Source organism: Homarus americanus, unplaced genomic scaffold (assembly GCF_018991925.1).
Source record: "Homarus americanus isolate GMGI-L3 unplaced genomic scaffold, GMGI_Hamer_2.0 scaffold48220, whole genome shotgun sequence".
NCBI classification, from domain to species: Eukaryota; Metazoa; Arthropoda; class Malacostraca; order Decapoda; family Nephropidae; genus Homarus; species Homarus americanus.
In genome coordinates this window covers 3,989,168-4,012,479 of record NW_024755060.1, presented here as the reverse complement: position 1 = coordinate 4,012,479, position 23,312 = coordinate 3,989,168, and the positions used below count along the sequence as shown (strand labels likewise).

Genomic DNA, 23,312 nt, shown 5'->3' with positions numbered 1-23,312 from the left:
ATATTAAAAGCATATTTTTAAATTAATTTATAATTCCATTGATGACTGCGGACAACTGAAAACGGCCGCCGTGGCACAAGACCTGCGCAGTACAGTGTCATTATCTGGCCACGGTTATAATAAATTATGGAATATAAATAATTTTTTTCTAAATATATATACTGTACTGTATACTTGGGCATAATTTTTTAAAAGTAGAAATTATAAATTCAGTATAAAATATAATTAAGAAAAATAGTCAATATAAGTTTAAGATAAATAATGAATAATGCAGCAAAATATATAATAATAATGAAGCAATAACGTTAACACAGTTTTTCTCCTCACAAGGGTCCGAGGCGCAACCTCCGCGCGGTGCTACGCGCACTAAGCTGACCGCAACTCATCAGTCGCGGGCTGTCCTCTCTTGTCACCTGTGATCTGTCAGTTCATCATACACTAAAATGTTCGCTCGCTCAGCTTTCAAATCTAGTGTGTTTCGGTGCCGTATGTTCTGTTTGATGGCGCATCGTTTTCTTTATTCAGCGCTGAACGTTTCGGCTGTGTCCATATTAGCTTATGCCAGGTGTGACGCCGTTTAGTTTGTTCGTCGAGGTCCTCTGTTTTAACCTATTGATGTTTCAGCGTGGTGCGTTATAGCCAAGGACACAGAGGCTCCATACATTTTACCTGAGGACTCTGGCGTCGTTAGTTACAGTCTTTGGACGTCCAGCTCCCGTATATTTTTGCCCATGACGTTCTGGCGGCGTACGTTATATCTTAAGACATTTGAGGTTCCATATATTTATTTTATCATATGGCGTTTTGACGTCTTGTTGTTGTATGCTTCATAGTCAAGGACGTTGGGGTCCCGTATAATAACTAGGGCGTCTCGGGGGTGAATATTTAAAACATCCTCGCCTTCTTGATAATAACTTTGTTTTCGGTTTGTACTGTATGTATGAGCGTAGGGCCTCTACGCGTCGTCTAGGCGCCGTAGGCTTAGTCTGGGACGCTGTTGCCTTGTGTGTTTTATTCCATACAATGTTCACTCCCGTATATTTAAATATTGAACATTTTGAGTCCGACTATTTTAGCTTATGACGATGTGGCCTAGTTTTTGGATGCGGTACGATTTGGCCTTCAACGTTTTGAGCCAATATATTATAGCCTAGGACGTTTCCACCCCCATATGTTTCAGCAAGAACGTTGCGGTCCCTCACATTATTGTCTGGTTCGTTCGGCGCCTCATTCCTATATATTATATTTATTCTCTTTTAATTCTGAACAACAGCACAGCTACAGGTGAAAGTACAGGTATTAAGATTATAAACATGACTACAGTGCACAGAAACAGACACATGTATTAATTTATTTAGCACATTAATTTATCTCGCATATAAGTTGCATATTAGTTGGCCCTGTGAGAGCTACCACCTGAGATAATTTTATTTAATAATTAAAAAAAAGTATTAAACTTTCCATAATTAATCTCTGCTCGACCTTAGTTAATCGCTAAACATATGTAAATACTTTATTAGTTTGAGCCGCTGAAGTTTAACCTGTTTATTTGATGACTTACAGAAGGTAAGCCACGGCCCCCCTTGATCCCCCAGCCACTTCACATCCTCTATGGGTCTTCTACCTCAACAGTTCCTTGAAAACCCTGGCCTAGAGTGCAGGAGTCCTCGGGCCCCTCGCTAACCTGACTAGGCTAAAACTTTCGGGGTCGGAGCGTCCTGCCACCAATCACGTAAGACATCTCCCTTTGCATTCATTATCCATCTTTTCTCCCCTTTTCTTGCTCCTGCACAGCTCTCTCTCTCTATTTCTCAGTTTTGTCTTTTGTCCTCTATTATTTATTACTTTTATGTATTTGTATCAAGTGTATTGAAAAATCTGTAAATATCAAAACAACTAACACAAAAGGGCTCTTTTCTAATATAAATAATATCGTTTTCGTGAAATATTTTTTTTATAATTTGTGAAGTTACAAAACAGCTCTCTTGTACTTCCCCAAACAAATTTTTATGACTCATAAAGGTAATTAGAACCTAAAGTTACATAAGAGCGTTCACTTGTTTAGTTCAAAAAAAAGAGTCCACAAAACCCCCAAAATCTGTAGCTACAAAATAGTGATCTTGTATAGTTTATGAAACTTTTTAAACATTAAAACATTCCTTAAAATCTGTAAAGGTATAATAAAAACGCGGGAGTAGTTAAAAAAAAAACAATTTTTGTGGCTCATAAAGACGAAATCCGTAAAGTTGCAAAATAGGTGTCTCGTGTAGTTTAAAAACTTACATATTTATTGGTGGTAAGAAAAAAACAAATGTATTATATAACGGGAGTAAAAGATGTAAAGTGATGGTGGGTGACGACTTGGGTGTTTCTCACCAAATTTATCACTGGTTATCGACCGGAGCGAAGACGTTGTCACCTACCACAGTGTGGACGGCGGCTCCACACCCGGCGTTCTCTACTGCCTTACACAATGTTGTCATAACTGAGATAATAATAATCAAACTATTATTATTTATTAATATCTGTAAAATTAATAAATTTAAGAATAATAAATATGAAGACCAGATACTGCTTTACAGTACTACTTCTAATAATAAATATATTAACAAACAAAATATACTGTATTGATGGTAAGTTTTCTCTTTTAATAAGAAAACAAGAATATCGGTCTGCACAAATTTCCGAAACGGAAAAAACCTTTAGAGCGGAAAATTAAACACTAGTCAGTCAAGCTTTCACGACTGTGTTCATCATCACAATCAACATCTTTTATTCAGATATAAAACACAAGTACAAAACTTATTACAGTATACATTACAGGTACAAAAAACTCCATCTGGTTACATAACACATGGAGTCAATTTTGTCTTCACCAAAGTGATAATAGATGTGTATTATGATAATTATTCCCATCACCGGCAGTGGGGAAATATATAGGTCGAGGGCGTTTGTCCGACCATCTTTTCATGGCCCTGTTTGTTCATTAACTTTACCGTATATGATCACAGATTAACCCAATTCGTTGTAAATCAATTTATAGTTAAACCTTTGGATAAGCTCATATTTCAGGGTACAGTTAATCGTTAACACATGTGCAACACTAAAATATGATTGTTATTGTTTATGGGGGTTATTGTATCTCTGTACTACCTTTGTTTATTAAGATATTTAAGTCTTGTATAAGTACACGTTAAAGTATACAGTAATTATGTTACAGCTGAAGTCTTCACCTAGATGATGGTAAGATGCTTCCATAAATTTATATATTGTGCAGAGGTCACCTGTACTGTGCGGTACCTGAAGGGTTGTGTCTACAGGTTCAGATAATAACCCAGTTGCGTCATGTTCGCTTATATCATCTGTTTTATTTAATATTTTTTTGTCATTATTTTAATTTTATCAATTTCATATTTATCTTAATAACGTCATATCTTTTAACTGTACAGTACATCATAATTATTTACTTTTATCTTACGCTCTTATCTTTTTATCGCATATTTTTATTAATCTTATACTCTTCTCTTTTTTGTTAGCTATATTTTTTCGTATTTTTTATTTCCTTGGGTCACGTTAAACTTTTTTTTTATCACAGGGCCGATAGTTCGAGGGAATATAAATAATGCTGTCTGACAATCCGTCAGTCCGTCCGTCGATGACAGATTTGATTTCCGTTTGACAACTTTCCTAAAATTCTGTGGGTGGATTTCACTTTTGGCGGTAAACTGTGCTGTGACATATTGTTGCTTGGAAATGTTGGCGGGATGTTAGAGAAAGTACATTGAGAGTCATAGCGATATTTGGCAGTCGGAGCGATGCGCCTTGTTGAGTTACTCTAACTGTTGTTCATATAAAAAAAAAATAATAATTTTGTTGGTAAGCATTATCACAGGTATAAGTAAAACTAGTGACCAAGAATTGGTCTCTTAAGTTCCGTCAACGCAGGTGATGAGCGCAAACCGAGCAAAACTTTCCCACTGTGAGTCAGAGTATCACGAGGACCTGTAATCTTTGAGACGCTTGGTGAGGTTGAGGATGTGATGTACAAAGGACAAAATGATATCCGAATATTTAGAGTCTTAAGCTAGTTCAGGAGGTGATAGCTGACACAATACTGTTAAGAGTATGTGAGGTACAATAGAAGATGAAATTATGCGACTATTGGTTAAGACTTTTATAACGAGTGTCGTTAGTTTTTATTTCATCTTAGTGAAGGCCGAGATAAGTGGGATGATTTGTCTGTAATGAATGTACCCGAGACACCTCCAACAGTGTAATGCCGTGTGGACGTGTTAGGTCAGGGTCCTAGGGTAGGTCTGTGTTATAGGAAATTTATTACTGGCAGTCATCTTGGTGTTCCTTTTAGCAGGTTTTTGAGATGTGATGATGAATGATTAAGGAAATAACTCTTGGCGTCTCTTATATTTGTTAAAGAAAACAATAGGAGATAGATCGAGTAGAACTCTTACTTATCGGAAAAAAATTGGTAGAAATATCCAAGTTTTGTCTCATAGTCCAAAGATACAGTTGAATTACAATCTTATTTGTTGATCATAATATAAAAGACAGATTTTCATGGAAAATTAAGGACACAAACATACAATAAATTCTTAGGGAAAATGTTAAATTGGGAAGGAAAAATTATTTGATTAAGAAACTATAGTAATATTTACTATAGCATTCAGTATTATATACATATATATATATATATATATATATATATATATATATATATATATATATATATATATATATATATATATATATATATATATATATATATATATATGTTTGATACACAATTTCCAGTTATTTGGAGCACAATATGAGTAGAGTCGTATAAAGTATTTGGTATTTATATAGACAGGGAGATAAAAGAACTGAATTGCTGTCACTAGCAACATGCTATAATAATAACAGTTATAATAAAGACTACTAGCCTAACTTTCTGTTATTGCAAGAACAGTAACAGTTAAATATAAAATATATACTTTATTGAATATTCAATTTCAGGTGTTACCATTGGTTATGAACTTTATAAGTAATAACTTAAATAATTTGAACGGTGAGATTTATAGAACTTCCTTCAGTCCTAACAACAACAAACACCAGGACACTCTCAGAGCATAGAAGACAACTCACTTGAAATAAGTCAAATATACAGTAGCGCTTTTTCTTACCATATAAAGTATATACAGTACTGTATACAGTATATCAATCAGGACAGAGGCCATTTCTAACACCGTCTATGAACCTGAGACTGGGTTGACGGCCAGCAGACCGGGTCAATGGTGCCGGATCGGAGCCAAAATGTAGAACTAAAGTTAACCCTTTAAATAATATTGATTGTTGATCATTAGCACTACGATGGTTAAGGTTTACATATATTATCATATTTCATTATTCATTTTCATAATCAGACATTGAACCAATATAATAATGAATCAATTATTGCTACTGATGAGTCGGGACCAGGCAAATAGTTTTGTGGGCCGGATGAAATGTTGTCTCCGGTGAATCCAGCTCGTTGGCCGATGACTGCCAACCGCTGTTATGGTAGAGTTTATCTAGGTTAGGTTAGGTGACGTTAAAGTTTGTTTAGATTCGGTTAAGTTATGTTATGATGTTGAGGTGAATTAGGATTATCCTTGGTTAGGTTCCAAGTCCAGGGATAAGTCAATCCAGGGTAAGAGCGATTGAACTAGAGAGGGGTAAAGGTTTTATGTAACCCAAGATTTATTAAATTAGGTTAGAGATTAATAATTTTGGGCATGATTAAATTTGTATATATAATAAAGAGTAGGATAGTGTGTACGTTTTGTCACTAAAAGTTTCACCACATGATAAGCCACGAGGCATTAGATGATATTTTTGGGGGGTAAGGAAGTTATCAGTCATTAACCCTCTTCATGTTGTTCACTCTTACATGCGTACAAGTGTTGCGAGAACCTTAGCGGTAAAAGAGTTCATGTTAATGTTAGTTAATCAAAAGTTAGGAACTATTTCGGGATATATCTTACCTGTATATCGGTATGTTTATAATTGTATTTATATATTTCACGATGTTTTGACTGATTATTTAGTTATTGAATTACATATTATAGTTATATATTACAGATATGTTTTATGTTACATAAGAAACGTTCTTGCGGTAAACTGCGATATAAAAATGGGAGAGCCGGAGGTTCATTAAACGATACCACCGCTGGCGGGTACCACCGCTGGCGGATACCACCGCTGGCGGATACCACCGCTCGAGTAAGACAACTGAGTTGAACAAAAACTTGAGGCAACAACGACGACGCTTCCCCAAGGTGGTAACTGTACAGTAACCTTACGTTTTTCTCTAAATCATACCAACAGGAAGTAAGGTTTTGCTGCCGATGGTTAGGTGCTAACAGTCTGTATACGGCAAGCTGGTACAGTAGAAGATCGATTTCAGTATCAGGTTAGGGGGTTAATTGTCATTTCACTTGTATGGTTGCTGAAACGTGTTTGACGATGTTTCAGATAATATTACAGTACAGTTCTTTCTTGGATGTTTTATTATTGACAAGTAAAGTAATGAAAGAGCTGAATATAGATCGTCTGTTTATTTGTGTACCATATTATTTTACTTGTCAAAAAACGTAACTGCCATAAGATGACGTATTTGTTGGCAGCTGTGTAGGTGTTACATAAGTGATATAAAAGATCCATGTTTACAAAATATGAGCAAAATAAACGGAGCTGAACAGAAGCCTATATTATATAACATTACAACTAATAATATAATCATGCATGTAATATTATAACCGATTACATGACGCCAAAATGCTTCCTTTGAATCATTAATTGCATCGTTAAGAAACCCAGCTGGATGTACTTAGTGTTTTGCTTCAATACGTAATGGTCATAAGTGTTAATTATGATGCTACTTAACAATGGAATTTTTATTATAATATTAAACCTTTTATTATTATTATGTTAATGTTTATGAGGAAAAGTAATGATTTATTATTATTATTGTTATTATTATTATTATTATTATTATTATTATCATTATCATTATTATTATTATTATTATTATTATTATTATTATTATTATTATCATTATTATTATTGGTGATAACAAGGGCAGTAATAAATAAAGGTACACAATAAATCATTAATATTAATGCCGGTAATACATATGTTTTATAGAGGAATTATGATGGCTCATATTACTAATATTTCACAGTAACCTTAAAAAAAGTTAGCCTCACAAAATTGATGAGAGAAGCCGAAAGGATTATCGTAACTGTAATCGTATTATAAATCATGAAAATGTATAATGAATAATGTTTTTTATACACATCAGTTTGTATTGTTTCCCTCACAGTGTGTATGCTTACTATATAAACTAGTCATTGAATAAATCTTTCACTGAATACGCTTCTGCTTGTACTGTTCCCCGATGGCGTAGTTAGTGACTATATAAATTAAAATGCGTAATGAATGACGTCAGGTGGATAAAGTTGAGTTTGTAATATTTTCCTTGTGTGTATAATGGTCATATAACTCATTGAAATGTATAACGAATAATGCAAACGATGTTGAAGTCGTTAGTGGATAATGATGTTATTTGTGTAATATGTAATAATTTACTCGTGTTTCTGTGTATATGAATTAATACTATAACATCAACGATCTCCTTCAGTAGTCAGGTAGAACTCCGAGATGTAAACAAACATAGTAGTAATATTTAACTGTTCTCGGGGGATCATGTGTCTATTCACGCCAGATGGATCATTATACAGAGCTGTTACCTGGACTTTTGATCCCTAAGATATATAGCTGATTTATGGATCGTCTTGGTGATTATTATATGCGATAAATATGACCATTGGAAGCTTGTCTTTCTTGGATTTTATTGTGGGTGTACGTAAGTGTATGCTTGGTTGGGTTTGGTTGGGTTGGGTTGGGTTGGGTTGGGTTTGGTTTGGGTTGGGTTTGGTTGGGTTGGTTGGGTTTGGTTGGGTTGGGTTGGGGTTGGGTTGGGTTGGGTTGGGTTGGGTTAGGTTAGGTTAGATATAGAGGACATTGACCACAATCTTACACGCGTGATTCTTAAAGTGTGGAAATTACAAGATGAACACTGGTGCACTATGGACTATTCTGAAAGCTAATAATAATATCCTGTTGAATTGATAGCGGATTTAAACACCAACTCTTTTTTGCTGCTCGGTTTGCTAATGAGATGTGGACCTGTGTAACGAAAATGTCCTAACTTGTCGGGGAACGCGAAAGTGAGTATTTGTTAACTCTGCAATCCCACTGTGCAGAAAAATACCTTGGTAAACTAGGTATTTGTTTGCGCAGTTTAAGCAGGAATACCTAACCTAACCCCTGGTAAGTTGGATTTTTTTTCGTGTGAGACCGCCCCATCACCTTCGTTATACGACACCGTAATATGAAACGTTGTGAACTATATATCGTACTGATGTTATCATGTTGTATTAGTGCTGTGATGGTCTGGTGACGGGACGAGAATAAATGTTGACTTTGTTAATTAATCACCTCGTTTCAGGGTTGACATTCGCTGCAACTTAGAAAATGGAGAATTTTTTAAGGCTATTATATTTTACTCGAAATAATATTTTTAATACGGACATCTTGTTTAATAATTTGTAAGACAGACATTGACCCAAATCTCGTTAGTAAATCCCAGGCTTGTTAACGCTTCAGATTAAATCATCGTGAAACAAAAGTGTTGTTCTGTTTCCTCATATACAGTACATAATAACCAATCAGTGAAGGAGGTTTAGTATTATACATTTTTGTCGTTTTAATTCATTTGGATTTTAACGAGTACTGTACCTTCAGCTATCGCAGTAGTTCCGGATTTTAACGTAGGATTATTCGAGAACCGTGTTACCAGCAGTGGTGTCCAGTACGTAGCGTCAGTTTGTTAATTTCCCTTCTTACATTTTATTGTGTTGGGTTATGTAGTAGAGGGAGCACTGGGTCAGCGGTCTGCGCCTGAAGCCAAGCCACTGAAAAAAGTCTTTATAACACTTTCCCGACTGTTGGCCTCTACAGCGGCTTCAGCGGGTGTGTTGTGAACTGAGGGACTTACTGCACCAGCAGGTATATATGTATACAGTAATTGTTACATCAAGTACTGCATACTATGCCGTAATTTACTGCATTGGCAGGCAGGCATACAGTACTATGATATATGCTTCAGCGGGTATACTGTGCCATACTGCAATGGTATATTTATTGTAAATATGCATCAGCAGGTAAACTAATTAATGCAGCAGCGTGTATGCTGTAATTAATGCATCAGCAGGTTTACTGTAGTTGATGCATCATCGTGTATACTGTAATTAATGCATCAGCAGGTAAACTAATTAATGCAGCATCATATTTACTGTAATTTACTACCTCAGCTAGTACAGGTAAAGGGTCTACTAGCCGAGCATCAGGGAGCTGGCGTAAGTGATGACCCACACCAGGCTCTAGGAAGGTTAGGGCTATAATGTTTAAGACGTAAAGTAAATAATATAGATACACATTATTTCCAACCTTGGGACTAAGTGGGAATAATTATTGATCGTAAAATAACGTGTCTCAGTAAGCAAAAACCAAGTGTGGGCCTTTGTTCCCAGTCACAGGTGTACAGGCTGACCCACACTCAGGTAAAACAGATGTACAGGCTGACCCACACTCAGGTAAAATAGATATTAACGTTGAGATTCATAAGTCAGGAAAGTAACTCAGGTGATTTTAACACGACAGGATGTAGTTAACGGTGAAAAAAAAGAGAACGCTAATTCATTTGTAATGTGTAAATTTGCATTATAAAAGTGGGTCCCATAGGCTTGAAAACTGAGAATACAATTGACTGACTACTAAACCATGATTGCACAAGGTATTGCACTTGACCGCCTTAATTTCACCAATTGTAACAGATGGGTCTACTAGGGTTGCCAACCAGCTTCTCTTGGGAGAGGAAATGAGCGCTGTATCCACTGAGTTACCGCAGCCTCTTGCATTATATAGCCATACAAAAACTTCCTTCAAGTTGTTTCAAAGTCACATACCTTGAGGCGCTCTGTACATAATGTGTTGTGTATATTGTTTGCTGTAGTGTGTGTACTTTATGTACTTACACTACTGATGTTTCCCCTGAGCATCTGGGCACTGGTGGTGTGGGAGCCTTGTACCAGTGTGGGAGGTGGGACATGTGGCGGTGATATGGGAGGTGGGACATGTGGCGGTGATATGGGAGGTGGGACATGTGGCGGTGATATGGGAGGTGGGACATGTGGCGGTGATATGGGAGGTGGGACATGTGGTGGTGATATGGGAGGTGGGAGGTGGGACATGGCGGTGATATGGGAGGTGGACATGTGGCGGTGATATGGGAGGTGGGACATGTGGCGGTGATATGGGATGGTGGGACATGTGGCGGTGATATGGGAGGTGGGACATGTGGCGTGATAGGAGGTGGGACATGGCGGTGATATGGGAGGTGACATGTGGCGGTGATATGGGAGGTGGGACATGTGGCGGTGATATGGGAGGTGGGACATGTGGCGGTGATATGGGAGGTGGGACATGTGGCGGTGATATGGGAGGTGGGACATGGCGGTGATATGGGAGGTGGGTCATGTGGTGGTGATAATATAGGAGGTGGGACATGTGGCGGTGATATGGGAGGTGGGACATGTGGCGGTGATATGGGAGGTGGGACATGGCGGTGATATGGGGTGGGTCATGTGGTGATATGGGAGGTGGGACATGTGGCGGTGATATGGGTGGGACATGTGGCGGTGATATGGGAGGTGGGACATGTGGCGGTGATATGGGAGGTGGGTCAAGTGACGGTGATATGGGAGGTGGGTCATGTGACGGTGACATAGGAGGTAGGACACGCGATGATGAAAGGTGGATGTGATGGTGGGACATGGAGGGGGCTATGATTTGGGTGACATGGGTTAAAATATATTACAAAATTCTCCTATGTTTTATTTCACTCTTGTTGCCGTGTTTACGTTAGTAGTCTCTCTCAACCCGTGTACTTCAAAACGCCGATAACAAACTAAATAAGAGTTTGTTGCAGTAAGTCACGTGTGGTTTATTCCAACTAGGTATTTGGTGACCAATATTTCTCACTTGGCTCGTCTGCAATAGGACCACACACCTGACTTCTCATGTTGTAGTCCCAGGCCTCGTGAGGTGACCCATAGCGGAACAAGACTACAGCAGGCGGGTACTAGATGTCCTTGTAGTAGTCTCAGTTGTCGTAAATTTACCTGTAGCGGGGCAGGGCTACGGCAGGCGGGTGCTAGGTAACACCCTTCACCTAGATGCCCTTGTAGTAGTCCCAGACCTCGTAAATTTACCTGTAGCGGGGCAGGGCTACGGCAGACGGGTGCTACGTAACACCCTTCACCTAGATGCCCTTGTAGTAGTCCCAGACCTCGTAAATTTACCTGTAGCGGGGCAGGGCTACGGCAGACGGGTGCTAGGTAACACCCTTCATCTGGACGCTGGCCACAACCCCAGGGTGACAAGGGGTTTAACCCGAAAATGACCTGATGTGTCATAAATTTTCCCGGCCGTTATGTGTGACCACGACAGGTCTCGCTCGGGTGGAAATGCTGGGAAGACAGAGGGAGGAGATAGGCAGGGACGCCGAGGGAGTGGATGGAGTACAGTGGAGGATAGTAACTTGTGTATTATAGGGATACTAAGGACGGTAAGGGAGTGGATGGCGTACAGGTGAGGATAGTAAGTAACCAATATATTATAGGGAAGCAGGGAATTATTTTAGGTGAGAGTAAATGACTATATATGTTTAGTAACGGAGATAAGCGGAAATGAAACCTCGACATATAACTAAACACAAATAGAGAAGAATTACCGCATGGATTAGGTATAAGGCGTCCATAGGTAATGATTGAGGGAAAGATTCATGATTAAGACAAATATTCCACCTAAGGTAATGAGCAGAACAGGTGTCGAAAGGTGTAAAAAGGTGACGGATAGATTTGTGGCCAATATAAGGTAGTGAACAGGATGTAAGATCGTCAAATGTTTCTCTTCTCGATAAGGTATTGGCAGCGGTGTCTCAGGCCGGGAGGTAAATGATGTCTGGCGCTTTAAAACAGGACTATGGTTTGTTTTATTGTGATTATACGAGACGTCCATTACAGAACGGTCAAGGTGAATATTTCCCATAGCGTATAATTATTATGTATGACTTGAGGCGTCTTGGTTAGGTTAAGTCAGGTTGGATTAGGTTATGGTTAGGTTAGATTAGGTTAAAGTTAGGTTCGGTTAAGTTTAGGTTAGGTTAGGTTAGATTAGGTTCGGTTAAAGTTAGGTTCGGTTAAGTTTAGGTTAGGTTAGGTTCGGTTCGGTTAAGTTTAGGTTAGGTTAGATTAGGTTAGGTTAAGTTCAGGTTAGGTTAGGTTAGGTTCGGTTCGGTTAAGTTTAGGTTAGGTTAGGTTAGGTTATCTCGCCAAAACCGAGAGGTCTTAGGCGCAATATAGTGAAAATGTTAATTAATATTCCTAGCCGTATACCGAATTACCTTTATATTATTATCAGGTTAATATTTACATAATTTTCCTCTTGGCCGCAAAATTGTGTTCATAATACAGTACTATAATGAAAACAATCCCTGGCTGGTGTGTGCCCTTAAGGTTACTGCATAATTAAGGGTTCTGATTGGTTAATGGGGACAATAGTTCACGGAAAACACTCGGTTGTGATGGTAAGTTGAGTGAGTGGCTTACAACTTCCCGGTAATAATTTGAGCGGTAATGCACAGTCCCGGTAATAATTTGAGCGGTAATGCACAGTCCCGGTAATGTGTTTTGGGTGTAAATTCAATGGCCCGATAGTTAGTGTAGTTAAGTGTAAACTCAGTGTCCCCGATAACAAGTATGTGTAAGTGTAAATTCAGCGTCCCGATAATACGTTTATTGCAAATGCGACGTTCCGTTAATGTGTTAAATGCAAATACAATATCCCGATGATAAGGCTATTGCAAATACTTCGTCCCGATACTAGCAACACTGTAATGTAGGGTTTTGATATTATATTTAGTGCAAATATAACCGTCCCGATAATTATTGTATTGTAAATATAGTTCCCATAGTGATAACATAGCAAATACTCCATCCCGATAAGGATTATATAGCAAATACACTGTTCCGATCCGATAATACTGTACAGGTTATTTAATTCTATATTCTAAATACATCATATCTACTGTATAACAATTATTTGGCAACTATTCCAACCATTATGATAATATTGCAAATTTACATTCCCGATAATGATGGTATTGTATATACGCCACACTGATAACTATTTTACATATACACTGTCTCGATTATTTTGTATTAAAATTACGCCACACCGATAACATTTATATTATATATATATATACCAAGGTAATGAGTTTTGAATTACAAATACACGGTACTTATACTTTACCTGCAAATACACGGTACTTATACCTTACCTACAAATACACGGTACTTATACTTTACCCACAAATACACGGTACTTATACTTTACCTACAAATACACGGTACTTATACTTTACCTACAAATACACGGTACTTATACTTTACCTACAAATACACGGTAATTATACTTTACCTACAAATACACGGTACTTATACTTTACCTACAAATACACGGTACTTATACTTTACCTACAAATACATCGCTCAGGCGTACACGCACCTACTGTATGTTATGTACTGTACGTGGTTCGTGGTTTAATGTTAACAGAACCAAGGCCGTAGGTTTAGTCGTCTTTATAAGTTGCCGCTCAGGTGTGAACTTATACTGATGCTGTGACGTCTCTAGTTAGGTGGCTCTCGTCTTGAGTTTCATGCCATTTTGGACATGTATATTGAAAAGAGATGATATTAGTAATTCTTAGTAATAGCGCCGCTTAATATTTTTTGAGATAGAGCAAATACTGGAGGTCAAATGACAACAACTTAACATTGGTAGGTTATTAATAAACTACCAAAGCCACTTATTCGATTGAGCAAATAGAGGTTAAATTTCAATTGACCGAACTACTGTACATTACTACTTGATCCGGACAGTCTGACAATAATTAATGCGAGTTGTACCGGTATGAATCTGTCACTGACCCGCTGACGTTATTAAGAATCTTTGTTACTGTCAGGAAATACAACTGTGTGGAAGATGTACTAACGGGGATTCATTAAACACCCGAGCCTCGATTCGAAGCTTCGGTAAACCTAATCTAACCTGCCTCAAATTTTTACCTAATACATCACTAAACTAATATACTCCCTAATATAACCTGCTGATATGCCGCAAAAAATTACCTAATCTACCCTTAACCTAATCTGACGTTAACCTAATCTGACCTTAACTTAAACTACCACTGACATAAACTAACCTTGTCCTTAACCTACCCTACCCCTAACATAACCTATCATGCCTGCAAGCATAACCTAATCTGCCATTAACCTAATCTGACGTTAACCTAATCTGACCTTAACTTAAACTACCACTAACATAAACTAACCTTGTCCTTAACCTACCCTACCCCTAACATAACCTATCATACCGCAAGCATAACCTAATCTGCCATTAACCTAATTTGACGTTAACCTAATCTGACCTTAACCTAACCTAACCTAACCCTAGTATAATATAACCATCGCTGTGGATTTAGTATGAGAATTAAGACACGGTGTGGACTAGTTTGGCTCATGACAACAAAGTCAATTGAATATACAAAATGGCGGTGATAGGGGATGTTGTTCACGCTAATACTGGATGTATGTTTGGAATGTTTTCACCACCGCTCTATCTAATTGTTGGGGATTTTTCGTTGCCGCTAAACTATAATTTCCTCTACAGACTTTTCCCGCCGTTGTATGGAAGTATAGGGAAGTTATTTTTTACGAGCCTTTTATCTATCTGAGTAATGGTTTATTTTTACTACTTCTGTCTATGTAGGGGAATTTTTTTCTCCCTAAATTGTATCAAACTGTGATTGCGATTTTTCGACACCGCCATATGTAATTTGTAGGGAATTTTTTTGGTTCTACTGCTTCTGTTTTGGGGAATGTTTGCTAATGATATGTGTCGGGAATTAATCGCCAATGCCATTAGTTTAGTAAAAAAAAAAAAGAAAAAAAATATTCCCCGCCATATTTCTGTCGGCAAAACCAACGATCACATTTAATTAAATACGAATATTGCCGAGGAATTGACGATAATTGTAAATATAGCGTCGGTGAGGCATGGTTTGTGGTGACCGCGACGGCCATCTTGAAATATGAATTGAATTAAAATTTCTCATTCAATATATGTAAACACGCGGCCAGTTATTCGTATTTTGGGTCTTCGTATTTTAGAAGATTTGTCAGTTTTATTATATAACAGAAGTATAGCGCAATTTTTCATGTATATATTTAACTATACAAAAGATTGACACTTGGCGCTGTATTCAGATCATAGAGAACCACATAAGTATTTAACTTTATGGAGGTTAAGTTCTTCAATAAAACACACGTAGAGGAATAGTAATGTGTTCCTTCAGATAATAAACATATTGTATCATTAAGGATTTTTACAGTACAGTTGATACAAGATACAGCAACTGCGGTTAATGCGTCATGAAATACCCCAGAGTATAACACATACTTCATATAAAGGGCTTTGTGTATCACGGAGGACACACACACACACACATACACTGAAATCTTCGTAGCCACTGAATTTCAAGTTGTATCCCCCCCCCCCCGACTTTTACTGTGAGTCGGTGATCTCAAAGGTTTATCTTGGACTCCAATTTACAGCGAAAATCTTCTCAGCTTGTGAACTCCGGAGTCTATCTTTCGTTCCGATTTACAGTCCAATGAATTTCGAGGTGTAGATTGTGAACCAATTTACCAAGAATAATTAGTCATCAGGAGAAGATCAGGGTGTATCGTCCATTCCTATTTACAGGTCAGTGAATTTCAGGCTACATATTGCCAACCAATTTACAGGGAATATCTTCTCAGCAAGTGTATCATTAGTAACTATTTATAAGCCAGTGAATTTCGAGATGTATATTGTATGCCAATTTACACCGAAACCTCATCTCGGGCAGTGAGTTTGAGGGTGTGTTCTGAGTACCAGTTTATACCACAGACGCCAATGGGGAGAAGAAAAAATAATAGACACGTAATTTCATCGGAGGGAGAACGGACGGACGGACGGACGGACGGATGGATGGATTTTGTGTGACTAGTGGATTATTTTCCCATTTAATTATTTAAGGGATTCTCGACATTGAGGTTCAGAGGTCATATCATTAACGAGTTTAGGAATCGAGAGTTATACGTTACTAAAAGGTCCTAAAGTGAGAGTTACAACGTTAATGAAGTATTCGATATCCAGCCATCACCATTATTAATTACACATTGCCTCGTAACACATTTCCAGACTAATTTAAGATGTATTGAATTTATGGACTCGTTCATCAGGGATAAATTACGTCAAAGTATATAGATAGAGTCCTGCTGGCGGGATTATTGACGGGGCATTTGAGTCTCTTTGTTGCTGAGTTTTGTGAGTCGGGGTTTGGCCTATACGTCTTGGGTGATCTCCGTGTGGTCTGAGGGGCGATCTCCGTGTGGTCTGGGTGGAGATCTCCGTGTGGTCTGGGGGGCGACCTCCGTGTGGTTTGAAGGGGGATCTCTGTGTGGTCTGGGTGGAAATCTCCGTGTGGTCTGGGTGGAGATCTCCGTGTGGTCTGGGGGCGATCTCCGTGTGGTCTGGGGGCGATCTCCGTGTGGTCTTGGGCGATCTCCTCGGGGCTTGGGCGATGTTTATAACCTTCAGGCGACTTTCGTTGATGAGTGAGCGATCGCCGTAAATTTTGGCGATTTTCGTTTAGTTTTAATTAATACAAAGCGGGCTGGGGCGATATTCCTGCCTATCGAGCGACCTCTATTTTTTTTTCTTAATCGCAATGGGTTTTTAGGCGATTTTCCGTGGATAAATATTTCCCCGTGAGGTTGCTGTGTCTCCGGTGATGATTGGATGCTGATGTATAGGTGATGTTTTTGGGGCGATATCCGCGGGTTTCACTGTTTTGGGTCCAGGTTTTTTATTCCCCTTTCGGGATTTTAATATTTTTATGACCGATATCTGTTTTAGGATAATTTATATATATACGTGTATAGTGTTTTTTGGGGAAGGGGTCAGTTTCCCTGTGTTTTGGGGGGATTTCCATGTGTTTTAGGCACGATGGGGAGATTTTGGGGAATTATTTGCGTTGGTGGGGAATTTTAGGTATTTCCGCGTGTTGTTGGGGCTATGGGGGTGATTTTAGGGAATTGTTTGGGTTGGCGGGGGAATTTTTTGGTATTTTCGTGGGTTTTTGGGTGAACTCTGGGGTTTTGGACGATCTGTGTGGGTTTTTACGGGGGTCCTGTCTGTGTTGTTTCATCGTAGGTAATCAGCGTTAATGACTCGAATTATACCATAGACACTACTCCAAGGTGAGCGGTCAACAGCACTTGAGTGTTTCATGTCCTTCCTTCCATCAGGAGCTTCTGGAAGACCGACCTGGCCAAGTTACTCCCGCCTTCTGCCTACACTGGCGGTCTTTTAATACTAACGATCACTGAGGTTTAATTTTTTTTACAGTAATATGATATAGCCTACATTTAGTTGTTGGAGATTTTAATATTATACGCATTATAGATTCAACTGTTGGAGATTGTTGGAGATTTTAACATTATACGCATTATAGATTCAACTGTTGGATATTGTTGGAGATTTAAACATTATACGCATTATAGGTTCAACTGTTGGCGTTTGCTATGCGTTGTTTATTGTATATTTCTCCTTATTCTATATTTTCATTCTATATTATGTTTTCAAGTCAATTATTGAATTTTGCCTTATTAAACATCTTTATCTTGTCATGGCATTAGTGTCTTCTCGTCGTTATTTTATTTATCTTAATAGTAGTAGCAGCAGTGTTTTATTATTATTATTATTATTATTATTATTATTATTATTATTATTATTATTATTACCGGCGGTGGTTTTGCCGTGGAAATTAATAAAACTTTGAAATAAATTAATAACTAAACAAATAAATATCATGAGTATGAATTATTAAGCCGAATTAATATACGTTTATTTTGATAGACTTTACAAATGTTACTTTTTTGCTTGGTGAAAATGGCAACCCAAATATTTACACGTAATTATTGGTGTCAAGCGGTAAGGGAGTTGTGATGGTCACGTATTAGGTAAGAACTCTCGCAAAACACTGAGTGATGAAAGAATAAAAAGCGATTTATGTGTTTTCGGGTAAAAAAAATCTTATAAATAAATTGCAAATACATTAATAAAGAAATGAGTTTATAATGCTAATGAAAATGATAATGGTAATAATAATAATAATAATAATAATAATAGTAATAGTAATAGTAATAATAATAATAATAGTAATAATAATAATAATAGGTTCATTGTTGAAAATAGTTATATTTGTCATTGGGCTTCAGATTACAGTATACAGTAAAAGACCGTATGAAATTATTTTGAACTATGTATACTTTAGATAATACATAAACCTATACATAATCCCTCACAGTACAGCACTAACACATGTATATCAGGGGGGCTATGTAAGTTAAGTGACGTATACTATTTTCCACGCAGTGTATCTGTCACAACGCACTGGGTGAAACTATCGAACATGGTGTGAAAATAATTTGTTTCATATATTCTATAACCCGGTTAAAAATGGGACCAAAATTATCACACAGATTATAGGGAGGGAGTTAACTATGGAAATTGGTGGTTGAATTATTATCACACCCATTATGAATTTCTTGTATAGGGTAAATTATTGTACGTGTTATTAAATTAGCGGTGTAGACAGGTAGTAAAGTAATAGATTATGGTAGATACATTATAACCCCCCCTTTGTATAGTACCGTTAAAATGTGCCGGAATTATTAAACAGCTTATAAGAACAACACTAATGCGAGGTTGTAAACTCTACATTATGGGACCTAAATTATTACATGAATTTGTAAGTTCTTATTAAAATGGGTTACGAGTTATAAATAATATACCGTAGGACCTAAATTATAAGACAAATTTACAAATGTCGGGAGAAATGGAATGTAGCAAAATTTTAGTCCCGTGAAAAAATAAATTATTGCATATATTTTTATTTTTTATTTGAATTGAGAGGAATATTAGCGCATGACATAATGAACCGAGAGCTGAGCACGGGGTGAGGTGGGGAAGTCCCTGACGAAGAACAACAAATGTATTACTGTATCCCGGAGGTGAACAGCGACGGCCCTTTGTCACCCGCGTACACCTCTCTCTCGTGACGTCATCAACATCTTCCTCAGAGTCGTGGTAAGATAAGTTAGGGAAGAAGGACGTGTCTGCGGCTACAGTATTTACTCGTTTCTTGTCGCGGAAGAACGGCGTCTCTTGTCCTCCGTGTTCATCACTGCCCGCAACTTCACCGACACCGCCGAACAACTTGTCTTGTAAATTAGGGAAGAAGAACATGTCTGCGGCCAGTGAATGTTTGGTCGTTCCCCGTAGTGTATCTCAGCCCCTTTGTTCATCATTCTTCCTCGTGACGTCACCAACACGGCTTGGCAGTGTCCGCGTTTTTAAGTTAATTAGGGAAGTAGAACGTGATAACGAGCGGTGAATATGTGGTCGATTCCCATAGCGGAAAATAGCGTCTCTTGTCGCCTCAGTCCTGGATTCTCAAAGGTTCTTAAGATAACTGGAGATGTGAGAACGCCTCCATCTGGCTCACTTACGACAGAAAGATATCACCAAGTTATCGTCATAAAGAAGTCGAGACTGCAGTAACTAGATGTCTTCTTTTACCCGTCTTTAAGAGAACAAATGTCACCGTAAGAATATCAGAGATTGTGATCCGTGTTTATCATTCTTTCGCTGTGACGTCACAGACCGCCGCCGCCGCCTGACCGACGGACTCCGTGCTGGCCGACATTAATTGTGGCTACGTGGAGCTGTCGGCTCACGGCGATGACGTCGGTGGTCAACGCGGCCGTCGCTTACCCACACTATTTTGAGGACTTTGTGCCGCGTTGTTCTTATTGTCTCGCTGTTCTATAAGTCACTTTGGGAGGTTTTGGGCCCAGGAGCGGGTTGGTGGTCTTCATGATGTCGGCTGGTCAATGTGGCCGCCGCTTAACGAATACTTCCAGGAGTTTGTGTTGTATTATGACTGTTCTCCGGTCTGTCACTGTACCGCTAGTGTTATCTTCAGGGATGGATGTTGGGCATAAGTCTTATATTTTTAAGGACATTATGGATGTATTTTCGAGATTTTCTTAATATTCTGAGGGATTATTTTATTGTTTCCTCATTGTTTCATTTTCCGGATAAGGTTTAGCATGATGGTGTCAATGAGTCGCTTCGCTCGCCTACAACCTCAAAGACTTTCGGAATTTTCTCGATATTTATCTGATTTTTATAGTCTTATTATCATTTCCAATATTATTCAAGAAAAAAGCAATTGAGAGTATTCTTTAAGCTAAAGGAAATCGTCTGGCTAATGTAATCTTATGCCCACCGAGTGTTTCAAAATGTTTAGGCAGTGTTTATTCTTTGTTTTGGTTCGATTCACCCAGGGTCTTCATTAGAGGGATTTCCGTTTTTCAATTATTTTTTTTACGGGGATTAGCCGACCCGGGCACAGGTCACTGACCCACATCGGAGTCTGGGGGGCGAAAATGTAATATAATAATAATAATAATAATAATAATAATAATAATAATAATAATAATAATAATGAACAATAAAAAAAATAGATCAATAATGAGAAACAATATATGTATGTTGTGTTGTCAATGGTAAGAGAAACAATTGAGACCCTGCAATTGTGTGTAAATGAGGCAGAAAGTCAGATCATCATCCTGGGACTTAGTCACAATTTTCGTGATGTCATATGGCAGCAGGGTCTACCATTAGACAACACATTATGCTTCCAATATCTTCCCAGGCGGTAGTACCTCCCTGTTTGGTAGCTGCCTAATACCTGCTACCTGGGTATTAGGTTAGGTTAGGTTAAGGGGAAGGTTAGGTGAGGTGAGGTTAGGTTATGATGGTTGTGTTAGTCTGAGGTGTGATGGTTAACACTTGTGTAATTTTAACTAGTATTTTGTTGTTTTTTGTGCGCCATTTTCTCATTATATTGAGGTGTATTATCCATTGGTTTGTCGTAAAGTCTGGATACTGTTGTTTATTGAAGACATGGTTAAGGGTACGACATTTAAGGGATATTTGGGTGATTTTATGGGGATGATATTTTCACGTTATTTTGATTTTTTTTTTAGAGTTTTATGGTCGACGTAAACGCCATCTAGGGATTGTTACTGATTACCAAGGGATTTATTCTGTATTTTTATGGAATTTTTCTTTATTTTTATGGAATTTTTTGTAATTTTAGGGATTTTATCTTTATTTCTAGGGATTTTTCTGTATTTTTTATTTTTGTTTAATTTTTCTGTATTTTTAGGGATTTTATCTTTATATTTAGGGAATTTTCTCTATTTTTAGGGATTTTAATGTCTTTCTATGATTTCTGGGGAGTAATTGGATAAGGGCGAGATGGTGGTCCTTAACGGTAACAGTTTATGAGGGAAGTAGTCGCCGCTTATTGCCGCTCATTTTGTTGACACTTGTGCCTGGCTCCCTGCATGGTCTTCCACTGGGGCGTCATTGATAGAGAAGTAATGTACAAGTTGACAACAACATCTGGGGCGAGTATGGGAGTGTTGGGATTGACCTTGGTTAGGATAGTGGTGATGACTGAGACACATTATACTTGTCTAGAACGCGGCTAGTGGTGATGACTGGGGACACCTACAACACGGGTAGTGGTGATGACTGAGACTTTACTTGATAATGTTGACAGGTTAAGTACACACACAACTACATAAGTAATGATCTAAAACGTGTGGGAATGTTTTGTCGTGTTTGTGTGTGTGTGTGTGTGTGTGTGTGGACGGATAGACAACAACTCGAGCACCCTAATGAAGCCCAGGGTTCGTGTCTCGTTAGTACTGAGTTACGAATACCACTTTGAGGTTAACGTAGATCAGGTTAATAAATTTCCCTTATTTTCAGATGTAGGAAAATTTCCGTATCAGAACCCAATTAACAACCATAGATCGTCAATTGCATAGGTCACGTTAGGTCGGTATAGCTGGCGGTCAGTTCATCGTGGTAATACCGGTATACAGGAAGTCTACCGGTGTGTATGCGTGGTTGTGTATGTGTCTTGTGTGTATTTTTGGGTGTATAACGGTGAGGAACGATTAGCATGGGACGAGGAGTTGTGTGTGTGTGTGTGTGTGTGTGTGTGTGTGTGTGTGTGTGTGTGTGTGTGTGTCTTAGGGAGATATGTTGTACCAGATGGACTTACTTCTCCGTGTCCATATCATGTCATTATCGCGTGTCCCATTTCCCTGTATTATAGTGTTCACACCATATCTCTACCGCATGTCCTATTTCCCGGTAATATAGTGTTCAGACCATATCTCTACCGCATGTCCCATTCCCGGTAACCTCCACAACTACCCCATGTCCTGTCTGATCGTCTTCGTATGTCTCAACCCCCATATAATCATCGCATGTCCTGTATCATCACCCCATAACACCACCTCCCATATCATCACCGCATATCTCATCTGACACATCATTAACGCGTGTCCCAAACCTCCCATATCCTCTTCACCCGCACCACGAGATGGACACGCAAAGACACGCCCCAAAAAAAATACACATATTAATTCTTATTCAATTAACGACACAACGAGGAGGAATGTAATAGTTAGTTAGGATTAGTTGGTCATATTAGAATAAATTATAATACATTGATGAATATATTAAATTACATAATATATTCATCCCAGTTTTTACAGCATCCGGTGATATTTGAGTCCACGAAATGTTTATGATAATATTAGTTAGGATGGCAGGAATATATTAGTATGTTTAGGATGAATGATATAGATGTTTATTTTAAGGTGAATTAAATGTATTAGTTTGTATCTTAAAAGGAAGGTTGTGTATTGGTGTATATGTTAGGATGAACGCAGTAAGAATATTTATATGCATCTTATAATGAATGACTTATGTAAATTAGGTATATAAGGATGGTTGATATAGGATGAAGGATGTACTTGTTTATCCGAGGATGAATGTTGAGTTTGTATATTTGTAGTGTATTAGGATGAGCCAAAATTCAAATATTC

At 38.1% G+C, this 23,312-nt stretch overlaps 1 pseudogene; it reads right to left on the bottom strand.

Moving 5' to 3' along the window:
• The window catches only part of LOC121856325, a 35,201-nt pseudogene extending 15,620 nt beyond the window's left edge, over positions 1-19,581 (bottom strand).
• Between the last annotated feature and the right edge of the window lie 3,731 nt (positions 19,582-23,312).